Source organism: Sceloporus occidentalis, unplaced genomic scaffold, assembly GCF_023333645.1.
Source record: "Sceloporus occidentalis isolate IW3139 unplaced genomic scaffold, rSceOcc1.0.p SCAF_2, whole genome shotgun sequence".
Classification (NCBI taxonomy): domain Eukaryota; kingdom Metazoa; phylum Chordata; class Lepidosauria; order Squamata; family Phrynosomatidae; genus Sceloporus; species Sceloporus occidentalis.
In genome coordinates, this window is record NW_028316982.1 from 231,198,489 (window position 1) to 231,204,449 (window position 5,961).

The following is a 5,961-nucleotide window of genomic DNA, read 5'->3' on the forward strand; positions in this document are numbered from 1 at the left end:
GCATGGAAATCCAAGAGGATTCTTAGAAAATGTGTTAGCATAAAAACCAAATATGACTAATGTAAGATACTGGGTGTTCCTTAAAAATCATGCTTTTCAAGTTTTGAGAAACCCTGACAAGAACATTTCTGGACTGAAGAGATTTTTTTCTGGACTGAAGAGATTTTTTTACAATGCATTGCCTGTGCAGAATTTGGATGTGGTAGTTTTGTACAGAAAACAGATTTTTATGCAAATAGAATAGTATTTTCTGCACTGAAAATAATTTAACTGCAGATATAACTCCTACGCAGAAAATGCTCTTTTCTGTACAGAAAATATATAATCGGGGATTTATTCTGTATAAAATTGGTTGATTTGCATCAAAAACAACATTCTCTGCATATGAATCTGCATTAACTGCACAGGAATGGATATTTCTGGATTGAAATATTATTTTTCCTACGGAAAATGCTGTTTCTTGTAGACAATGCTGTTTTATGCACAACAAAACTACATGCAAATTTTGCACAGATTGAACCCAAAATGAGAAGTGCCCTCAGAAACTGTGCTCTTTCAAATACTTTCTCATGAAGAAGCAAATTGCTGGAATTGCTCGTTGCTACCTTTGAGAAGAAACCTGATGAAGAAATATATCAATTCAATATGTCAATTCACTGAAACAAGAACCTAAATGAGACAAATTTTTATGTGTTAAAGGAAAGCAGTTCTGACACATCAGAAAGCAATGGCCATCACAATAGCCAAAATTAGTTTTAATTATGCTTTCCATGTACAGAAAGTACTGTTCTCTGTTTTAGGCCAAATAAATCTAGAGTGGTTAACTTTGGAGGATCCATGGGCCATTTTTAGACATGCCTAAACAAACTGAGGGATTCAGCAACCTTCCTTAGGGATGAATCACATGGCCAAGAATGAGTGGCCTCTGGCGGCTCTGGCCGTAATTGGGCCAGGACCTTAGTGACTGTATGGCCTGCTCCTGAAGAACGCTGCCACTATGGTCCCAAACCAGCATTGTCAGGAGTTGGATTTAATCTGCTCCTTTTTGATCCAGCACAACAGATCAGATTGTGGCACTGGAGTAGCTTCTAACTGCTTGGGGTGGTGGTGCATTTGAACACTGTGGCCCCAAAGTGGCTGGAAGTCTCTTTATTTGGCCTGTACATTTCAAGCCATAGTGAAACAAGATGTGACCCTATGGTCATTTCTATTTATTTCTCTTTTTTTATAACTTAGGTGCGTTACAGACTTCCGCTGTGCGGCAATCTGCCAGGGCTGCTGTTTGCTCCGCGAGGGAGCCGCAGCAGCCAAACCGCACGACTCCCGCGCAGAGCAAAAAAGTAGCTCCAAAATGGAGCTTCTTCCTGTGGCGCAGTTATGACGCCGCGAGGCGCCAATGGCGCACTCGCGATGTCATAAGCGTCGCGCGACGTGGAACGGCCGCCATCATATTGTACGTATTCACTACGTACTAGGGTTAGGGGGGTGCGGAAGCACCGCCCCTTCCTAACCCTAATACATACTGAATACGTACGAAATGGTGGTTTGTAACCCGCCTTAGTTTTATTTTGATTTGTGGAGTACCCACATTTTATTTTTGAGAATTGCACACCCTGCAGCCTTTTGAAAGTGCAGCATCCTCCACTGAATATGTTGGGGATGGAATTTTGAACTAAAAATGTTCTTATGGGGCACATGATTCCAGTCTCACAATAATAGCACAATTATTCAATGTTAACTGCTACGGTTCCATCTTTCAGACTCCTGACAGAATGTCTCTTTTGGATTTGGGCAGATTTGATGGGATTAAGGTCTGTAGACTATAGGCTGGAAAAATGTGGGTAAAATATTCTCTCTTACATTCCCTTCAAACAACAGTGTTTCCCTGAACACTATTTCACATTTCCTTGTTGTCTTCTTCTCCATTGTTTTATTCCATCCTTTGAAGTAATGATAGGGTTGGGGCACCATCTTTGCTTCCTTCCTCTGGAATGCTTCATCAGATAGAGCTGTCATTAAGGAGGCTTGCTATGGACTACACTTTCTCCTCTGTGTGACTAAGAAGCAGAGATGATGTTCTGCTTCAAATGGATAGTAAAAATATATTTGTTTATGGATTTGTTCCTGGCTGGTAATTGTTCTCACTCCTCTTTTTGGTACTGATGGTTGGAATGCTTTAATTATTTATTATTTCAAAGTGCTCTAAATTGTGTTATATTGCTTGTACTATATATGTATCTTAATGTGATCTGCTTGAAGATTTTATTATATCAAGCCATATACTAGTATTAGAAATCAATTAAAGCAAATGAAATGATCTCTCAGAGCTTTCTCACATTAGTTTTCAAATTCCTGCTTATTTCAATAGCTAGCCATTCTAAGATATACCATTTAGTACAACACCCAGTCACCCAAATCTAACTTTAGTTTTTCTAGTGATTCACCAACTCACATCCCAATAATTCACCCTTTTCCCCCAGACTCTCAGCTCTCTTCATCCTCAGACCTTGAAAGTGTCATTGCATTATTAAAAGTTACTTTCCTTTCCCAACTGAGACACTTTGTCTCTTGCATTTTGTTGTTCATTTTATTTTCCATGGCAGTCAAGTCTGGCTCATCTGATTACTTTTTCTCCTCCTTCCTAAACACTCAGTTCATCCCTCACCCTCTGAAATATGTACATGGTGTGAGGACCAATAATCTTACCACCATGTCTCTTTTTTATTCTGCAATAGAACCCAGGAAAAGTTTTACCTCTTTCTGTTCCAGTTCATAGATAACAACTACCACCCATCAACAGGACAGTGACTCGTATCAGTCATGTCATCTGTCTTAAAGGTTTAGACAGATATTGAAATGTTAATAAGAGTGAAATGGAAGACATCATCAAGGTGAGGCTGTGGTATAGAATGATACAATTCTGTAAATAATAGAGGAATGTGCTACAGATTTTATACAAGTAAAGAAAAATTGGTTGATACTTGTCTTCAAGTCTGTGGGCAGTACTTTGGACAGATCCTTTAAGGATCAGCTTCTTGAAGTGGATTCATTGACCTTCCAACCAAAAATATGCCAGATGCTATTGACTGTAATGTGTAAATGTACACACATGCATGCACACGTGCACGCGAACACACACACATGCTTCCTTCACACAGAGTCATCTTTGACAATGCTGACTGTTCAGCTTAGTAATGGAGATGAGCACTGCCCCCTGCAGTCAAACATGACTTGACAACATTGTCAAAGAGGAAACCTTTACATTTTTATTCAAAATATAATTCTTTCCTACATACCCAGATACAATTTCAGACTTTATCTTTGCAATTCCATTATTTGTATGCCCTACATTTATTTCAATGGCAAGTTGGATTCTGAGGACCAAGACCAACCTTACACACTCCATGCTGGTCATTACTAACATATTGAGAATTCACATAAAGAAACTGAACATCTAATTATGCTGGTCTTTATTTTATTTTTTTTTAATGCAAATGTTTCCTGATTGGTTAAATGGATAACAGGAACGAATGAATAAATGCTATAATAAAAAATGTTGAATTCCATTATAGGCCAGATATATTCAGTTTTTGACTAGTAGTGTATGATCATTGGCTTTCTAATGCTACTGCTGAATGTAAAATGTTTGCAACGTCTATAAAATAGTGATAAGGAAATACTTGTAATAGAATTAAAAGACATTAATGAATAAAAGAAGTCAATAAAAATATGCAAAGCATGTCAGTGGTTATATATAGTCAGACACTGAATGCTATTATAAAATAACTGTTTAAGTCTAACTAGAGATGCGAAGGATAAATTCATATTCTTGTACTAAAGAGAAGAAGGTGTCAGGGACTTAAGACATTTCACCAAGAAAAAAGCCCTTCATGAGATCCAGGACTTGAAGACTATGGAAACATTCGTTTGCATGAGAAAGTACAGTAGGGCCACCTTATTGGCAATCTAGCCATCCATGTATTAGAACTTCTAGATATCGTCCAGCCCCATATTAGCCGAAGATGCTGCATGCCCACAAGCACACTAATCCAGGCATGGGGCCACTGTATGTGATATTTTTTCTGCATGGGAAAAGTCTTATGGGCAGAAAAATATAATATTTGCGCACAAAAAAGCAATGCTGTTTTGATAGACAATATAAATATTGAAGAAAATACACAGATACACAAAATAATATTTCCTTTTGTGCAGAAACCACGTTTTGAGTCCCCAAACCCATGCTTTAGTGTTTAGTGTATTTGCACAAATGGCACAAATTTATGTCAACTGCATATTCTATATAGAAAACATTATTTGGAGACATGAAATATTTTTGTGTGCACAATATATTTTTGCAGGAATCCATGTACTTTGTTATTTCATGTAAAATACATTTTCCAACCAAAAGTACATTTTCTGTTAATGAATGTGCTCAAATGAAAGCTGTAAAGTATAAGTAGTAGCTGAAAATTGTGCAGAAACTCATATTCTCACTGAGGAGAAGGAAAAAAATCTCTGAAATTATTTGCATCTTGCATTTACAATTGAAATAAGTGCCAATTTATATCATTAAATTGATAATAGAAAACAGTAAAATTATTGAAGCATCTATCCTTCCAAAAGATAATGATCAAGCAAACATCATGAGTACAACTTAGGAGGCAAAGTCACTTAAGTTTTAAGGCATTAATTAAAACAACTTTGACATAAGAAATGCAAAAATAAATTTGACATGGAAATGTGTTCTCTGAACAGCTAGGATACAGTGCTTCTCCAGCAAAGTAGTTGCCCTTGACTTTTGAAGTTTGTCCAAATGCAGCCTGAAAAATGCCTACTACTTAATAGTTTCCAAATATAGACATTTTTGAACTGGATATCAGGCCGGGTTGACAAGTGTATTTCACAAAACCCCTCCAGCTGTCATTAAATTCTAGACCCTGAAATTATAGCTTGCTGGCAACAAAGCCTTAGGAGCAACATTCAGGATGTATGACAACTTCTGTCTCTGTGTCCACTTTGAGCTTTCCATCCCATTCTTCCTGCTTCTGAACTTTGTGTCACCACTACCTTATCTTGCTGAGTGAGGGGTAGGATGCATCACTTCCCAATAGAATGGGATATATATGGAACATATATTACCAAGCTGGATGCTGCCTAGAGATCTATTAATGGGTTTGTCATTGAAATATCACTCATAAAAATGCTAATACATTTTATTTGCATACATCTTTCTGCATCAAATAGAAAGATGCTTACATTTATATTTAATAAAAAAAGTTATTGCCTGCTTATAAATGTATGCTGCTATTAAAATGAAGGTTGAAGTGTGGCAGATCTTTGCATTCTGTTCAATAACCACATAGGCATCAAGCTTAATCTTTAAGTAATTAATTATTGCTTGGCTGGCACCACCATTTTTGGATCAGAAATCAGTGAATCCAATGTGACATCAGGAACATGGGTACACATAATTTGTTTCAGTACTCTATTAAAAGCTTGCTAGGCTACCCAAAGAAGTGAGACAAGAAAATATTTCTAAATGAGAGCTCTGTTGGTTGTTTTTCTTGTCAAATGGAGGGGGGGGGGGTAACACAGTGGGGGAAAATGAGTGTTAGGATTGTATTTAATGGTTAATGTTTCACACAGTTTGCAAGGCCAACAAAGGCTCTGAAATAAAAGGGGGGCATTCTTTTCAATGTGAAGGTTATTTAAAAATCTTCCCCCCCCCCCTCCTTTACCACATTCACTTTTCTAGTAAGGAATGCACATGTATTCCACTGCTCATCATAAAAGTGATTAATTCTTTTGAAGAGCTCCAAAGGACTGCTAAGAAGAAGGTCCAAGTAGCTTTTTTAACCCCAGTCTTCTTCATAAGTAATCAGTCAAGGCTACCTGCATTTATAAGTGGTCTTGATTGCTTGTTTGGCAATCAAAGCTTGGAAACATTTCTTTGAAAAACTA